Genomic DNA, 19,321 nt, shown 5'->3' with positions numbered 1-19,321 from the left:
ACACTAGTTGGTGATATGCTGAGAAAGTTGCCTATCAGACTAAGTACGGTCCATCTGTGTCAATCTAATGGTTGTCTCTTCTTCTACTCAAATTGGCCGAGTTTTTAGTTCTGTGATTGTGCAGTGCACAAGGGTCCTGGACCATGACTGACACACAGAAGCGTCATTGCAAAGCAAATAAGCAGTAAAGATCAATAGTGACAATTGTGCCTATTCTGTGAGCCTAAAAGAGTTCTCCAGTGCCAGGGGTTGAGGTATGAAACCCATCCTGGACCCCATGCAGGACAAAAAAGAAAAGTAACCATGTCTGCAGAAAAGGGAGATGAGTCTAACATCTGCATTTAACATGGATTTAACATGGATTTAAGCAGGCTGTGGCAGATAGGGCACATGTTCTTTGGGAAAGGTGAGATAAAAGTGATGTGTAAATCCCGTAGGTGAAATGTATTTCTGTTTAACAGACACAGGTATCAAACAGGGCCCTCAAGATGTCTGGGGAGTTTGTAGAATTGGATAGGCATCGTTTAAATTAAACTTCCAGTCTTGTGTCTTAAAAAAGCTACCATGTTCTCTCTCTCCTTCCACACAGAAATACAGACACACACACACACACTGTATTTTTATACAAATATATATATGCGTGTATGCACACACTGAAATGACCTAACAACAGATAAGTAACAAAAACTTTGAGCTGCTGAGCTAAGGAATTATTTTAAAAATGCAGTTATTGTTGAAACACAAAATTATCACAGGATGTGGTTTTCAAAAGGCAGTGAGGGATAAGTTTTGACTGTCCTGAGCTAAAGTTCTCCTTTTGCACAGTAATTTACATTTTACTTTTAAAGAGTAATCTTGTCTCCCTGAGTTTCTGAGCTAACAATCACCTCAAAAGCAATACAAAACTATATAAACTGCCATCTTATCACTACCTGGCACCACTATTTTGCATAATAATGTAGACTGAAACCTAGAAGTAGCTCACAGTATTATTGCTCAGATCACCTCCTACAGGCTAAAGGGCATTACCCAGTAACTAACATATGTTCCTGTCCCATCATTTATTGAAACACTTCTCCAGACCTCTCCATAGGCAGATCAATTTCATGTCCTTAAAAAGCAAAGCAGTCTGAAAAAAAAACAAACACAAAAGGTCCAGCAGTTAGAAATTAAAGCCAGGCAAGCCCAGGTGCACCACTGACAGTGAAGGTAATTAACTATTAAAATGCTATAAGTAAGGCTGTGTAATCTGACACAGTTTAAATCCTTAGGTAAAAGCTATGTTCCCTTTGAAAAGATATCACCTGGTTCTGAGAGTCACTCAATGAAGATCCATTAATATAATAGATAGATAGTCATGAGAGAAGAAGCGGTAAATTGATGTCTCTGTCCTGGCTCAGATTTTCCAGGTTTCTTGGTAAACTGTAAGGTAAGTTGGAGATATTGCTTTTGCTATGAGTATTTTTTTTTTGCACCTAATGACATTATCTGAACTTGCAATCACCCATGTGATCTAGGGATTGGGCACAGAGAGGAATGTGTGGCATACAGTTAGTTAATATCTAATGTGTCTGACATGGTGTGTCCTGATGTGGAAGGATAATGAACTTCAGAGCAGCATGTGAGTGGGAAAAAGTTCAAGCCCCTGTGTCAGTGAGAGAGCAGCTCACCATATCTTCTGCAAGGATGGTGGGTTAACACCTTTTCTGCATGTAAACCCAGAGGGCTGCCCCATGGTCTCAGGGTCCTGACGAGTCTCTCTGGAGTTTGTGCAGTTCCTTCACAAAGGCCTGAAACCCTGGGATTACATCCAAAGACCTGTGTTACATGTGGGGAGCTGCTTTCCCCAAAAAGTCATCTGTAGAAGCAAAGAAGGGAGATGGTTTCCTCCAGTGACCTATTTGTTACATTTCAAGTTACTGTTTTCAGCCCCTTTTCTCTGTACAGAAGGTTTCTGGGGTTACTGGATGAAAATTACCTTTTGGGAATACTTCTTTTGGCACCTCTTTTCACTTCTAAGAAAATAGCCCAAGGTGGCAGAGTTTTCCATTTTCATTAACTCTGCTAGCCTCTCCAGCAGTGCATTGCTAACAAGGGCAAGTGCGTGCATTGTTAAGAACAATCGTTCAGTCTGTGTCTGTATTGTTCAGACAAAGTCTGTATTGTTAGGAGCAATATCGTACAGAGCAAGAAAACATTGCATTGACCCCAGAGGAAGTCTGGAAAACACTCTTGTGGCTAAAACTGCATTTTTACATGTGTCCAGTGTTTCTGTCTCTTCCCAAGTTTGGTTTACCATGAAGAATCTTTGTGGTGGCGCAAGGAAGAGTAGGAGCCAAAATACATGCCTCTTGCAACAGAAGTTTCTCTGTTAACATCCTCATCTGGACATTCACTGGATACGTGCAGTCTCTGTCCCTTGTCTGTAGGGAGTGGCTTGGCAGCCTTGCTCTCTGGCTACCACACTGTCTCACCCAGTCAGATGTATGGTGTCTGCGACCCACCCGCCCATCTGACAGCACACCTACACACTGAAGGAAGGCCCAGAGAAAATAGATTCCCTTGGGTTTCCCTAGGAATGTAGTTGTAGAAGATTAATATAGGAAGCTGTGGCTTAAACAGAAGTGGTGAGAAGAGTGGAGGCAGTGTTGTGGTCGTGGTTCAGGACCCAAGAGATCAAGCACTAATTTAGCTCCTCTGCTGCTCCCTGAGTAACTTTGAACAAGTCACGTAGTATCTCCAGGCTTTGGCTCTCCATCTGTATGTTGCGTCAACAATTCTGCTTTCTTAAGCTTTGTCAAGACCTGGTGTCTGAAATAGTGGGGCTTGATGTAAGACAGAAGTCAGCTCATGCAATTATAGGGAGGTCTGCAAGTTATTTAACTGTGTGATTTAAAGGAAAATGTTATTTGAATGTGTTTTAATCAGCTACAAAATGCTATATCCAGCATGTTATATAAGCACAATGGCATTCAGATGAAAAATGGGTCAATTTAAAATATAGTAAAAATAACAATATATAAGAAAGTCACGGAACATGACTTTTACAGGATCAAAATAACAATGAACAGAAAAAACACCGCATTTTTAAAACTACCACATAGTACCTCCAGAAAGTGACCAAATTTTATTTTCTAATAGACAGCTAATGAAGTTTGCACATGAACACCATCTTCCACAAACTGCTTCAAAATTTTGAACTCTTAACACCCCCAACTGATGGAACTGACTGGTGCAAAGGAATATAATCAGCCATTGGCTGGCTTCAGCAGATCAGTAGTCACTCATTATGAGTTAATATTAGCACAATCTGTTGCTGTCATCAATATACAGATTACAGCAGGATCACTGGTCAAGCTAAGAACAGCCATACTGACTCAAATCAGGTGTCTGCCTAGCCCAATACCCTTTTAAAACAGAAGCAAGGGGAAGCTGAGAGGGCAACCATGTGAGATATTTCTCCCAAGTACTCTTCTGGCCTCCAGCTATTTCAGTTCAGGGAATTTTCTGAGACAAATATCATACTGAACTATAGTAATTTGAAGACTGTCTTCTGCAATAAGGTGGCCAACAGAGCCAGGTACATACAATCTGGATCCAAAAGTTAAGGGATTGTTGGAGGTTGGCGCCTAGATAAGGTACATCTGCTCAGCCGTCTTCTCTGTGCTGTTTCAGATTGTCTACTTGGCTTCCAAACTCTCCATCCTCTATTGCTTTGTAAAGTTGGTTGTGTTTTTTTCTCCCATCTCATATCAGCATTAATAATGACAGTAGTTTGAGCAAATGTACATACATTGCAGATAACTAGAAGACTGGCAGTTATAAAGGCCTGATGAACAGCAATGCCCCAAGGACAAGCCATCACAATACCATAGAAACAGTAAAGAAAGAACCACTTCCTACTCTAACAATTTGTAGCCTATAAGTATGTGTTCATGAATCTGCTGCCCTTGAATTTGTTTAATCCCCTTTTAAGTCTGCTGATACTGTCTGCCTCCACAAATTCCTGTGGCAACAAATTCCAGAAGTTCACTACCCTTTGTGTAAAAAAATTTACTTCATTTTAGCTTTTTGGTACTAATCTCCGATTAGTTCAGTGAGTGCCTGAAGTTGTAGTCTTGTGGATTATGGTGAAAAACAGTTTTGTGTTCTTTTTAACCATGACTATTATGACTTTGTAAACTTCATGAATATTCCATTCAACCTTCTCTCCAAATTTAAATGTCCCAGGTTTTTAGTTTCTTAGTGCATGGCAGCTGCTTCATTTTCTTGATCATTTTAAGTGCCTTTCCCTGCACTTTATCTCCCTAAACCCTTTAGATGGGAAGACTAGGGCTACACACAGCATACCGAATGCAGGTCTAACAAAGTTTTCAACCGTGACAACATGATGTCCACCATGCTGTACTCCCTACCCTTCCTGGTGACACAGAGCACTCCAGTGACTCTCTTTAATCTGTTGCTGCACAGAGCTGATGATTTCAGACTGCTGAGATGACTCCAAGCACTTGAGTTGCACATTGAGTCACACTGAGTTACTGAGGTCAGACCTGACAGCTGCATCTGTAGATGATATATATAATTTCTACCTATATGTGTAAGTTTGCTGATGACACAAAATTGGCAGGATCTGTTGACACTCTTGAGGGCAGAGAGGCCCTGCAGAGAGGTCTGGACAAATTAGAGAGCTGGGTAATCACCAACCGTATGAAGTTTAACAAGGGCATGTGCTGGATTTTGCACCGGGGGCATGGCAACGCTGGATGTACATACAGACTGGGGAACAAGAGGCTGGAGAGCAGCCCCACAGGGAGGGATCTGGGGATTCCGGTCGACAGTAAGTTGAACATGAGCCAACAGTGTGCCCTGGCAGCCAAGAGGGCCAACCATGCCCTGGGGTGCATCAAGCCCTGCATTCCAGCCAGTTGAGGGAGAGGATTGTCCCGCTCTGCTCTGCGCTGGTGTGGCCTCACCTCGAGTACTGTGTGCAGTTGTGGGTGCCACAGCATGTTAAGGATATAAAGCTACCTGAGAGTGTCCGGAGGTGGGCCACAAAATTGGTGAAGGGTTTAGAGGGGAAGGTGTACAAGAAGCAGCTAAAGTCACTTTGTTTATTCAGCTTGGAGGAAAGGAGACTGAGGGGAGACGTCATCATGGTCTACACCTCCCTCACACGGGGAGGAAGAGGGACAGGCACTGATCTCTCCTCTCTGGTGACCAATGACAGGACCCAAGGGAATGGCAGGAAGATGGGCCAGGGGAGGTTTAGGTTGGATATTAGGAAAAAGCTCTTCCCTCAGAGGGTGGTGGAGTACTGGAACAGGCTCCCCAGGGAGGTAGTCACAGCACCAAGCCTGATAATGTTCAGGAAGAATTTGGACAATGCCCTTAAACACATGATGTAAATTTTGGGGCTGTCCCATGCAGGGACAGAAGCTGGACTCGATGATCCTTGTAGGGTCCCTTCCAGCTGAGCACATTCTATGATCTTATGTTTTTCTACATGGAAACTCACTTGCCACTTTCTGCCTGCTAACTCAGCATTTGACTACCTGAAAGGCTTTAGTACCATTGCCAGATTTAGAGAACTCAGATGTTCCTCTCATCAGGTCACTGATGAAGATGTCAATTAAAATCAGTCCCAGCAGCAACTGCCAAGGGACTTTACTAGTGAAACTCTACTTTCTCTCCTCTAACCAATTTTAACTCCACAAAAGGACTTTTCCTTCAGTCCTGTGGTGACTTAAATTCCATAATTGGCAGGGCATGAGTAAGCCTTATTTGCCCTGACCAGATTCACCTGGGACCCACACCAGCACCTCTGCCTGTGAGACCAGGGGCTCTATTTCAGGCTGTAAGTAATCTTGTTCTTGGCCTGTTGTCCTGTTGCCCTGGCTTACTGGCTGAGATTTCTTTTTTGTATCACTGGTGTAGCTTCATAGAATCATAGAATTGTTAAGGTTGGAAAAGACCCTTAAGGTTATCGAGTCCAACCGCTAACCTATCACTGTCAAGTCCACCACTAAACCATATCCTCAAGCACCACATCTACCCTTCTTTTAAATACCTCCAGAGATGGAGACTCCACCACCTCCCTGGGCAGCCTGTTCCAATGCCTGACAACCCTTTCGGTGAAGAAGTTTTTCCTAATATCCAATCTAAACCTCCCCTGATGCAGCTTGAGGCCATTTCCTCTCATCCTATCACTTGTTACTAGGGAGAAGAGACCAACACCCACCTCGCTACAACCTCCTTTCAGGTAGTTGTAGAGAGCGATGTCTCCCCTCAGCCTCCTTTTCTCCAGGGTAAACAACCCCAGTTCCCTTAGCCGCTCCTCATGAGACTTGTTCTTCAGACCCTTCACCAGCTTCATTGCCCTTCTCTGGACAAAATCCAGCACCTCAATGGTTTTCTTGTAGTGAGGGCCCCAAAACTGAACACAGTACCTGAGGTGCGGCCTCACCAGTGCCGAGTACAGGGCCACAATCACTTCCCTGCTCCTGCTGGCCACACTGTTCCTGATACAAGCCAGGATGCTGTTGGCCTTCTTGGCCACCTGGGCACACTGCTGGCTCATGTTCAGCTGGCTGTCAACCAGCACCCCCAGGTCCTTTTCCACCACGCAGCTTTCCAGCCACTCTTCCCCAAGCCTGTAGCGTTGTATGGGGTTGTTGTGCAGGACCTGGCCCTTGGCCTTGTTGTATGTCATACCGTTGGCTCTGGCCCGATGATCCAGCCTGTCCAGGTCCCTCTGTAGGGCCTTCCTGCCCTCCAGCAGATCAACACTTCCAACCAGCTTGGTGTCACCTGCAAACTTACTGATGGTGCACTCAATCCCCTCATCCAGATCATCAGTGAATATATTGAACAGGACCAGCCCCAACACTGAGCCCTGGGGAACACCACTCGTGACTGGCTGCCAACCGGATTTGATTCCATTCACCACCACTCTCTGGGCTCAGCCGTCCATCCAGTTTTTAACCCAGCACAGAGTGCACTTGTCCAAGCCGTGAGCAGCCAGCTTCTCCAGGAGAATGCTGTGGGAGACAGTGTCAAAGGCATTACTAAAGTCCAAGTAGACAACGTCCACAGCCTTCCCCTCATCCACTAACAGGTCACTTTATCATAGAAGGAGACCAGGTTAGTGAGGCAGGGCCTCCCTTTCATAAACCCATGCTGGCTGAGCCCAATCCCCTGGTTGTCCCACACGTGCTGCATAATGGTATTCAAGATGATCTGCTCCATGACCTTTCCCGGCACCGAGGTCAGGCTGACAGGCCTGTAGTTCCCCGGATCCTCCTTCCAAACCTTCTTGTAGAGGGGTGTCACATTCGCTAGTTTCCAGTCATCTGGGACCTCCCTGGTTGACCATGACTGCTGATAAATGATGGAGAGTGGCTTGGCAAGCTCTTCTGCCAGCTCCCTCAGTATCCTTGGGTGGATCCCATCTGGCCCCATTGACTTGTGAACATCCAGGTGAAGGAGCAGGTCGGTGACTGCCACCTCTTCAACAACTGGGACTTCATTCTGCATACTATCTCAATTTCCCAGCACAGGGGCCTGACAACCCTGAGGATGACCAGTCTGACTATTAAAGACTGAGGCAAAGAAAGCGTTAAGTACTTCAGCCTTCTCCTCATCTTTCATGGCAAGGTTACCTTCCACATCCAACATCATCTCTAGCTCTGTCTCATGGTTGGGCATATGCTGTAGACAATCTCCTTCTCTATCTCCTGTTCTTCCTGGCAGGACTTCCTGGACTAATCCTAGACCTGACTCAGCACTTGACTTCACCTTACATGATGGTCACTGGGCAGGTGATGGCACCTGTTACACTCACTACCCTGGCCTTGCTCAGGCACTGTGGGTGCCCAAGGGTGAGGGCACTGCTTGTGCTAGGGTCACACTTGGCTCCTGGCTTGCTGCTTCATTGAGTAGCCCTGCTGCTGTTGCTTTCCGGCAGTAATAACTTTAACATGGAGCCTGGTAAAGGCTTTTCAAAATCTGGATGTATTTTGTCTGTGGGCAGCAGATCAGTGAGGCAGGATTTTACCTTTGCAGAATAGCTTTCCCATTAACGTCTTTTGAACTAGGCCCTGTGGACCCCGTAAGGCCACATCTTGTGGTTCCTGCAGCTGACTGGTTGAAGAAGCAGTCCTTTACCAGGCAGCTGATATCTCTCATTGTTACTAAATCTTCAAAATTCACAGCTTCTCTAGTGTTGTTGACCTTTTCTGATTGTTATTATTGTTCCAAAATGTGCTCAGTAAAACAGTTCTAGATTACACTTTCGCTTTTGGAACATGGGTTTTCTACCAATAGAGATTTCAGGGTGCTTATTTTTCCTTATAATACTTGAGCTGCTGTACTTCATGTACAGCACTACTCCCTTACTTATGTATCCTTCCCCTCTAAAGTTGCAAACCTGCAAAGAGTGCATTGCACTGATTGTTGTCCTTCTAGGAGACCTCTGATGTGGTGCTGTATCAGGGTGACCACTCAGTGCCTACCCAGTGTTTCCCCTGCCCTAATTTTTAGGTATCCGGCACTGGAGTAGAAACTCTTCCAGGCTTTGCTTATGCTCTGTTGCTCAATATTACAGCCTAACTTTTTTCTTTCTTGCCTATGCTGTTTATTTTTCTCCTCACTTTTTCAGGATGTCTCACATATGCCGAACTGAGCCTCTTGTCATTGCTGTGAGCCCAGAGAACAACTTCCTTCACCCTAATGTAGACATGCTGCCAACAGTGTTTCAGTTGCCTTTGGCTGTCTAAAATGATTCTAGATTTATGAATCTGACACATCCTTAGTGGGCCAGAAGAGAAGATATAGACCTGGGGGGAAACCATGACCTTCGAGACCTGCTGCTGGAGGCTAGGTGGAGCACTCTAGAGCACCTCAAAGAGCATCAGATGCTTACGTGTAGAAAACTGAATCAAGTTCTTGACACTAGCAGCCTATTCAGTGCTAATGAAGGCAATAAAATATGCCTGATCTTTCCTGCTACAGCCCACTGCATGTGCATCTGTATCTGAACACAAGGGTACATGATAAATGAAGTCTTTTTTTCAAAGACACAGTCAGCATAAGACTTTCTGGAGTATTCTTGGCTGAGTGTAAAACAAGAAAGACTGGTGGTGTGATTGACAGAGACTGGAAAGGCTGAATAAAGACTATAGGAGAAAAAAAAAAAGTACTCAAACCAGAATGGCAACTGTAACATTTTTTAAAAGTTTAGCTTTTGGGATAATTTTTATCATTTCCCTAATGGCCATTTACACTGCTGAAATTACTACTATCCACTGCTTCCCAGATAAACAAAAATTCTGCAAAGACAGCTATATTAATGCTTTGGTTAGGGTAAACCCTGCTCTGAGTTTTTGGCTTATGGACATGTAAGTTACTGTACTTTTTCTAGGAACTGAATTGTTAAAAGACATTGTCCTTAGACAGTCCTTTGTCATTGGCTTAGATTACAAGAGTAGCGAAATATCCTAGAAGGAAAATATGTTGTGGTTTTTTCCTTTTTAATTGTGGTCAGCTTGTGATATTTTGTCACACTGAGCTTTTCCCTCCCTTTCCCAACCCCTTAAATTGTCATTGACATTTCAGTCAAATAATTGAAATTAGCACACCTTTAGGCTTATATTCAGATTCACTATATTTCCTGAGTAGCCACTGATCTCAAAGATTTTTCTTTACAATTATTTGGGCCCTAATAGAAACCCTTTACATAGATGATGTCTGTAGCTCATGACCTTACACAGGTAGAATCAAAACTTTGGAAATTGAAGAAGGACTGTAGAGCATATACAGGAACAGTGTTAGAAGTAAGAGTATGAGAGGCAGTTAATATATTTCATTAGCCAGGATAACTTCTCAAAGACTCAGTGAGGTGGGACCCATTCTACAGGGTGCCTGTTCCAGTAAGGGTTCAATGTAGAACAATATACATGGAGTCTCAGTCATGCAAATGTTTATCTAATCTAGAAATGTCTGTGGCCAAATGAGTGGCCTGATTTTAAATATTCCGGTCTATTTAGTGCCTGTATGTTATGTGGGATCAGGGTGACAAAATGTATTTAAAGCCTAGAATAAAAGCTTCCATGTTTGTAACAGTCTGGACATCTTGGACCTCCTACTACCTCAAAGGCATTTTTTTGAAAACAACGTATTTAGAAATGCCCCTTTCTTCCCTCTGGGTATCAATGACGTGCATTGACACAGACCTACTGACCTTGGAAAAGTATCCAAATTCCTCCCTAAATAAGATTCCAGAGGTAGAAATTACATTATTGCTGTCTCCATAAGCTCATCGTCCTGACATTATGGCCATTTCATACTGGTTTGATGTGAAGAGCATAACTGGAAAAAATTCCACATACTAACTGACTAGTGATAAAGCCATCAAAAGCCAAGCAATAAGTATCAACATATTTGAAGAGTGATGTCTTGTTCACTTGTCAAGGAGTGCAAATGTAGCAGTTGGCACATTTTTCTATTTACAAAGAACCAAAACAGCAGTGAAAGATTAATTATTGAGGTCATCATTCTTTAATCCAGACCAGAAGTTATTGTCCTTTTTAAAGTCAGCTGTTACTAGGGATTGCTAGCTATTACTAGATCTATTTCCAGGGATAGCATAAAGTAAGGAAAGAAGCTGAACTCTTACTTCCTATCATTTGTTCTAAGGTTTTTAGGAACTCAGTCCATTGTGGAAACACTTTAAAAGAGGTAGTCTGCCCTGGGTGCCCTTAAGATTTTTTATAAGTAGAACAGAGTGGACAAATGGAAATCATTCCGTGTCCTTTGCAGATAATGCTCCTATTTCTCCTTCTGAATGAGCTGGTTCTATTTTCTTCAACAACAGAGCATAACTGATCTTTTCAGTTTAGGAACACCAAAACATCCAGCTCTTCCCTGAAGAGCTTCTGCTGAATCCAGCATTTCTCAAGTAGATTCTTCAGGTTCTTATGGGATACTCAGGACAACCAGAGAGGCATCAGATGTGCTTTAGACATCTCTAGACTTAGGAGATGCCAAATACTGGGCACTGTGTACCATTCCCTTAATTACAAGTGCATTTTACATGAATCATGTCCTAGGTTGGACAAATCTTAGAATCATAGAATCATTTAGGTTGGAAAATACTTTTAAAAACATTGAGTCCAACTGTAAACCTAATACTGCCAAGTCCACCACTAAACCATGTCCCTAAGCACCACATCTACATGTCTTTTCAATACATCCAGGGGTAGTGACTCAACCACTTCCCTGGGCAGCCTGGTCCAATGCCTGACCACTCTTTCAGTGAAGAAATTTTTTCCTAATATCCAATCTAAACCTCCCCTGGCACAACTTGAGGCCATTTCCTCTTCTTGTGTCACCTGTTACTTGGAAGAACAGACTGACACTCATCTCTACAACCTCCTTTCAGGTAGTAGCTGTAGAGAGCCATACAGTCCCCCCTCAGCCTCCTTTTCTCCAGGGTAAACAGCCTCAGTTCCCTCAGCAGCATCTCATAAGACTTGTGCTCTATACCCTTCACCAGCTTTGTTACCCTTCTTTGGACATGCTGCAGCACCTCAATATCTGTCTTATAGTGAGGGCCCCAAAACTGAACACAGTGTTCAAGGTGTGGCCTCACCAGTGCTGAGTACAGGGGCACAATCACTTCCCTGCTCCTGCTGGCCACACTATTCCTGATACAAGCCAGGATGCCATTGGCCTTCTTGGCCACCTGGGCACACTGCTGGTTCATGTTCAGCTGGCTGTCAACCAGCACCCCTCGGTCCTTTTCCAGCAGGAAGCTTTCCAGCCACTCTTCCCCAAGCCTGTAGCATTGTATGGGGTTGTTGTGACCCAAGTGCAGGACCTGGCCCTTGGCCTTGTTGAATCTCATACAATTGGCCTTGGCCCATCGATCCAGCCTGTCCAGATCCCCCTGCAGAGCCTTCCTACCCTCAAGCAGATCAACAGTCCTGCCAAAATCCTTTGCCAGAAAAGCAAGGCACATGCTCATGGTTTTGTAGAGAAGCTATTTTGCTATTATGCTATCATTCCCTTGGCTAGACAGTAGTTTTACAAAATCAACTTTCAAAGTTAGATTCAGCTTTAATTTTTCAAAAATAAATAATGCACCACAGATGCTCTGTTTTGTGAGATAAGTTCTGTTGCACGGTACATTCGCTTTTGCAGTGCTTAGGCCTTTCCATTTGCAAGGCTCTGGCCTGCCTTTCCCTGGCAGCCCTGTAACCTCTCACCTAAGCTCTTGTGGCAATGTGTTTTGAAAGCCTTTGGGGCACTATTTTCTCCTTGTTCTCATGCAGTTGTTTTTGTGCTGCTGCTTTCAAGGCCTTGCATCTGGAAACCCTGACATTGGAATGACTGTTCTCAAGGGAAGGGCCTGCCACTGGTGTGGGAATCTTCGTCTTTCCTTACCTTTCCCTTCCTTACCTTCTTTACCCTCCTTACCCTATCCTTACCCCTTATTTTGTAGGTTGTAATTTGTATTAAACTAAAAATTAGTGTATAACAAAGTAAACAGTGGTAATTTAAGTACCTTATATTACCCAATAATATATATGGATGGAAGCTTTGCAGCTGATCGCACGCAACACTTGTGCCGACTCAAGCATATTCTATTCAGTGTGAGGAGTATCTTGACAGGAACAATCAACAGGGAGCCTGAGCAGGTGCCAGTGAGAAGTGTACAGTACTCCTGAAAAAAAACCAGTGAAAATTCTTGGTCACAGTCGCAAAAGCTGCACTGGACAGCCCTCTCTGAGGAGATTGCCTCTATTGGACCCCATCACTACTCTTTCCTGCTGACCCCTACGAAGAATTTTCCTTTTTTCCTTTTCTCTCTCTCCTTTTTTTTTGTTTTTATTTTCTCCAGAAGTAACTTTCACCATTAAAACCAATGCTTGTTGACAGTTAGGGTCCTTCAGCTATGGGTCTTGCTGATAAAGCTCTGTGTATGTAAACCTGTTTCAACATCCTTTGTGCAGCAGTGCACATCTTGGTACTTAACCATGTGAACTGCCCAAAGCAGTTGCTGTAGATTGGTGGGAGTTTTTTTTTAACAAATGTTAAGCTTTTGCACCAGACTGTGCATGTTTAACTTCAGAGATGAAATTGTTACTAGATAAGAAGACATAGCAATTGGTTTAAATCTGTGGTAAGAATTGATCAGTAGGTCAGAGAGACCTTCCAAAGATTAAATCTCTCCAAGATGAAACATGTGCTTCTGTGCAAACAGTTAATGACCCCTGAGACACTGGAGATGAATGAGACTACCACAAAGTAATTTGAAGAAGGTACTTAACTTCCATTGACACATTAGTTGCATGGTTTTTAATAGCAGGAATGAATTTAACTCAAATGATCATCACTCCTTGGGACTAAAAGGATTCAGAATAGACTGTATAACCAGTCAAGTGCAGATACTGTTTTGATTTGATGATATGTTTTGCTCCAGTGCACCCTTTGGAGTGAACTATAAAACAACTCTGGCGAACCTGTTAGCACATAGTGCCATGGCTTGCAGAGGTCCCACACACAGCTGAGATATAGAAAGAGAAAGGAAGTCTTCTGAAAAGACACCTCATGGACATTGGAGGTTTATTTGATTGCATGTAACCTGCTAGCCAACTCTTTTAAACCATTAGGAGCAAATAGGCAGCACTGGTGTGAGTGAAGGCATGGGCCTTCAGTTTGACTACAGCAGGATGCATACACTACATCGCTCTTGTGAAATTGCTAATGTTATTTACGCTATGTTGTCCTGTTCATTCTGAACTGGGAGTGACTTGTGATGATCAAGCAAGTAGTAATATATCATCATATGTCTGCATGATGCTTTACAGGGAATTTAAACTCCTTTCCTGTAATCAGAGTTGATTATAGGAAAAAAATTTGCAGAAGCAAAAGGGCCTAGCACATCTGTGGGAAGTGAAACAATGGAGGCAAAGTTCCTTGCACAAGAAATAAAGGACCTGGGTCCTCAAATCAGACAAAAAGAGGGTTCATGCCTGTGTCAAAGAAAAAAAGAATTGGACAAGGAGAACAGCAAGATAACATAGGAAATATGCAGTCTCTCAAGGGAAGAGAGAGAAAGAGTGTGTGAAACTTACTTGCTAACCCCTCATTAATGATTATAACTAATTATAGCAATTAGCAGTAAATACATAGTGCCATATCTGATAAGTAGTTATTTCACTGCAAAGTGCAAGTGCCGTTGTGCATACTTTTTTTCAGTTCTGGCCAGGATTAGCTAATCAGAGGAAAAAACTGTTGGTTATGTCTGAGAACTCTACTCTCTGTAGTAGCCTTAACGTAATGACATATCTTACTTATGTTATTAAATAAATTCTTTGTTTTAAGTTAATCTTGGGTCTCTTTTGAAGGGAATAGGGAACACTGAGAATAAAGTGGTACTAAATTGATGAATGAGTAATCAGCTGAATCATCACAAATGAGGAAAAGAGCTCATTAATCCAACCGTGAAAGGATTCTGGCTCTTTCTTGTTGAGAATTAATTCCGTGATCCCTAGTAGAGAAATAGAAGAAAGCTTTCTAGATTTTACATTAGTCTACTTTGTTCTGTTGGTGCTTCCACTGGCAAATCTTTTTAAGCTGTAAAGATTTAGAAAATGCCTGTGTGGGAGAAATTACTGTGAAGCTGGTGAATTTCTGGTAACGAAGTATCCCATAGGAGCTGTGCTATACGTGTCAGCCTTGTGCAGAAGTCTAATATCCTAGAGTGATGCAAATAGCATTGGACACCTATTTCTTTGCAAAATAAGGCTAGAAAATATGTCAGGTAACCATTCCTTGGATATGGCAGCCAAAGGCCAGACAATGTCAGAAACAGCAGGAGGCACTAGAACTTGGGCAAGTGGTCAGAAACTAAGAAATGGAATTCAGTTTATGATGACAACATTTACATATAGGCAACCTGGGAGGTATTCAGGCAATACCTTTTGAGATGTCTTAGGCAATCTTTCCTGTCTTCTAGATGTTGCTCAGGGAGGGTCCTCCATAGGCCTTGTGACACATCTACCCATCCCCTGTGGATGCCATGTGTTCATGGGCATTCAAAGGCATGTCACACCAATGTGTGGACAGTTGAACTACATTCTAGCTGTGTCTAGACTTGTTGTTGGAGCTCCCTTTATAGCTAGGGGACAGAAAGTGTCTTCCTGTTGACCAGAAAGGGAACCTAAAAGACAGTGAGATTTCTTTTTGTTTGGTTTGGTTTTTTTTCCTATTTAACAAAAAGAGCTGAATCATCCATTTTAATATAGAACCTTAATGTTATGTAATATTATATTATCAAATTGTGGAACAAATTATAAATAATTAGATTAAATTTATAGAAGGAATACTATTTACATTTCCATTATAGGGGTCAGCTGAATGGAAATAAGACAGAAATTTTTCTATTTGAATTTAATATCCATAAAATCAAAATTAAGTATAAGAGTTCCAGATATTAAGAACCACAGAACAGAATGGAGAAAGATAATACTGACCAGTAAAAATTGTGTACTGTGAATCGTCTCATGCCACACTCCATAACTTGTCCAGAAGGATGCTGTGAGGGACAATATCAAAAGCCTTACTAAAATCCAGAAAAACTACATCCACTGCCTTCCCTTCATCCACTAGGCAGGTGACCTTATCATAGAAGGATATCAAATCGGTTAAACAGGACTTTCCCTTTGTGAATCCATGCTGACTGTCCCTGATGATTGCATTATTCTTTAAATGCCTCTCAACAGTAGCCAGTATAAACTTCTCCATGATTTTTCCAGGAACTGAGGTGAGACTAACAGGTCTATAGTTCCCCTGGGTCTTTCATCACACCCTTTTTGTAGATTGGAATAACACGGGCTAGCTTCCAGGCAGCGGGGACTTCCCCAGACTCCCAAGACCTTTGGTAGATGATCAAAGGGGTTCCTGCCATAATATCTGCTAGCTCCTTCAGTACTCTGGGGTGAATCCCATCAGGCCCATGGACTTGTAAACGTTCATCTGACACAGCTGGTCCCTTATAATTTCAGTGTCCAGTGCTTGAATCCCCAAACACAAGCAGGCCAATTTTGTAAGCATGCACTGACTTTAGATGTATGATCAGAGACATTGTATGAGAAATTTAGAGTAAATTGAAACAGATAATTGTAAGGAAAACAAGAGCTGGTAGTCAGAAATAACAAAGATAAAAACCTTGATGTATGTCAGGATGTATGTATGACAAGAGATGATGAAACAAAAAGAACTGTTACATGTAAGTGTCAAATCATAGAAGTGTATGATTGTGGTAAAAAAATGAATGGAGCTGAGTTTAGAAGAGTCAGAGGAGTATCTGTGAGAATACTTCACAAAGGCAAATAAATAGAAAACACTCCCCACTTCAACATGAAGTTTGGAGAGAGAGTAAAGTATTTTCTTGGTCAACAGAGTTGGAATCTCTGAAGATAAGAGAAACTGAGGGAAGAAACATAGGAAAAAGGGAAGAGAATGAATGTGTTTGTACAGACTTTATTTTCTTTATGCAGGTAGGTGACTTAAATTTTTTACCTGTCTATGTTACCAAAGTTTACCGCTAAGAAATTAACCTAAGCTTTCAGTTACAGAAAACCAGAAGATGTAGCCCTTTTGACTGGAAGCCTTGAAAATGTAAACTGCATTTGACAGTTTGGTTAAACCTGCAGTCAAGAAGTCTAGAAAAAGTCCAAATCAAGCCTTGATCCTGTGAACAAAACCCAGAAAAGGTTATTGATATGCAATAGGTATCTTTTTCTACATGGAGTAATCTAGCTGAGCTCAGATCATCCATTTCCTCTGGCAATAATCAAAGGTTGATCTTGTTTCAAACACCTGTCAGCAAAGAAGAGAAGGAAGTAGAAAACTAAACACCTTACTCCTATAATGAATTTTTGGTTTTTTTTAAAAAAGGCTTTCAGTCCTGCTAAGAACTTGTTAGCATATGGATGGCAAAGAGACAAAAGGCGATCCTCATTTCCTGCTGGTGATATGGAGACCTCTGCCTTTACTACAGCTGGGAAGCTCCAATAAGAGTGAGTTTTGAGTTCGTGTTGAAGGTGACAAGATTTTCCTTATTGTGAATAGTATTACATTGGTGCAACAAGGTAAACCCCCTATTAGGGCTACTGGATCCAGGACACTGGATCTCATGCAACATCCTGTAATTCTGCAACACAGATCAGGTATCTCTAATAAAGGATCATTTCTGTGAATGCGAGCAAACACCTCAATGTTCTCTTGTTCAGCAGACAGAAGGCTGTTTAAAATGCAGGGAAAACCTTTCGGGTATTAACTGATGGTTGTAATGTTCTCCTCTGCCCTCATTTGAAAGTTATTGCTAAGGAACCGGAGGAAAGAGCTGAACTCTTTTTCTCTACATGTGAGCTCTACATGTGAGGGCAGCACTCCTGGGCTCCTCCCAGCAGTTTTGGGAGGCTGAATTTCCTATACAAATACTTCCTAAAGGGAAGAAAGATGGACTGGCATCAGAGAACCCCATAAATTAATCTCTTGGAAAAATGCTTGTTGTTGCTTTTTTTTAAAGAGCAACTATTGACAATGCTGAGAGGAGAACTTGCCAGCTAATGTTAAGAGCTACTTTGTGGCCACCATGCAATGGTAGACTGGAGCTTGTCTTGTTTTTTGGAAGAGAGGACAGACTTTTAAGAAAGAAAGGGAGAAAGAGTCTCAGGCTGGAAGTGGCTGCTTCTAGACAAGGTGACATATGAGGCTGGCAGTGCTATTTACTTCTTGACCAGTAATCGTGGGGCACTCTGGGCTGTGATTGTCTGAGCTACTTGTGCACTACTCGATGTAAATGTTAAAGATCACAACCAGTGTAGAAAGCTGGGCAGACACATTTTGTGTTGTTGCCTCAAGTCAAATCTAAGAGAAGTTTAGACTTAATTTTCATCAGATCTTAGTAATACATATATTTGGTACCTCTGACTACTTATACTTATTTCCATATACAGCATTTACAAGTATGTCTCTATATAGACATCTATATATTACAGACAGATGCACATTTAGTGTACATACTAGATTGCTATTAAGAGGTTTCTTTCATTAATTACCATTGTTCTGTTGGGTTTAGAACTGGAGAAAAATATGTAATGGATTTCTGCCAAACACAAACTAGGTTAGTCATAAAAAAGGGTTCCTTTAGTGAAAAAATACAGATTTTGCAGACTTGTGACTTTAGCAAAGAAAGTAAGGTTAGTGTCTGGTGGGTGAGAAAAGCAGAATTTTGCATTGTCCACAGAAATCAAAACCAGCTGTGAGCCTAAGAAAGCACTGCAAGGAATCCCAGCAGGCACACAGGATCATGATTAATAATAGCACTTTAAAGGAGTATATTTTCAAAGTGATGTGTGAGGTTTTAGCCTCCTGATATCCACCGAATGTGACAAAAGTCATGTGGCTAAAAGTCGTGCAATGCTGTGAAAATTCAGAAGATTAGAATAATTTGATCAGATGACATGAGAACCATATGATTAAAGCGTCTGTAATTCCAAGTGTCAAGACAACGGAAATTTATAAGGCGCTTTATATCAAGAAACTTTAAATAACTTGAGAAGTGCAGAGGACATAGTGCAAGTTCACAGAACACTGCAGTGCATGGATAGATAGATGTACAGATGTGTGAGTGTAAGTAACGTAGACTAACCTGAATACTTTTCTTCCTTTTCCCACACAGGATTTGCATACAAGTATGTTAAGTTCCCGTATGTTGTAGTACAGTACTCAAATATACAGTGTTTATCTACAAGTAATAGTAGCTTTTATCACAATCAAGAGTTTTGATGGGTGTGTATCACAATTATAGAGGCCTATTATAAGTACACCATCAAATACCTGTGTATAAAAATTAACATCCTTAAATACTACCAATATTGGTAACAAAATAATTAATGATGTATAAATAAGAATAAAGAAGGTGGTAAGACAGTAAATATTTTAGGTAACAGTCACCTCAGCTTTAGCTGTCTGAACCGATCTGTTCAGTACAAGGTACCTGTTTTGGCTTTTAAGGCAAAGCACAAATGTCTATCCACTTAGATGCCTGTATCAGTCATTCATCCCCTTTGACCTCTCCATAATTCACATTCTGAAGGCAGCTTCCTCCATCCCATTGCACCTTTTTTTTTTTCCCAGGCCTTTCTTCTAAGTTTGTTCAAGGATCTTCTGATTAAATTTTTAAAAATTTCTGGACTTTTCTCCCTTCTTTTTAGGTTTTTGCTCCCTTCAGCAGTCTTGCTTTGTTGCC

The sequence above is a fragment of the Phalacrocorax aristotelis genome, chromosome 3, assembly GCF_949628215.1.
Source record: "Phalacrocorax aristotelis chromosome 3, bGulAri2.1, whole genome shotgun sequence".
Lineage (NCBI taxonomy): Eukaryota > Metazoa > Chordata > Aves > Suliformes > Phalacrocoracidae > Phalacrocorax > Phalacrocorax aristotelis.
Note: the sequence above shows the minus strand (reverse complement) of the source record.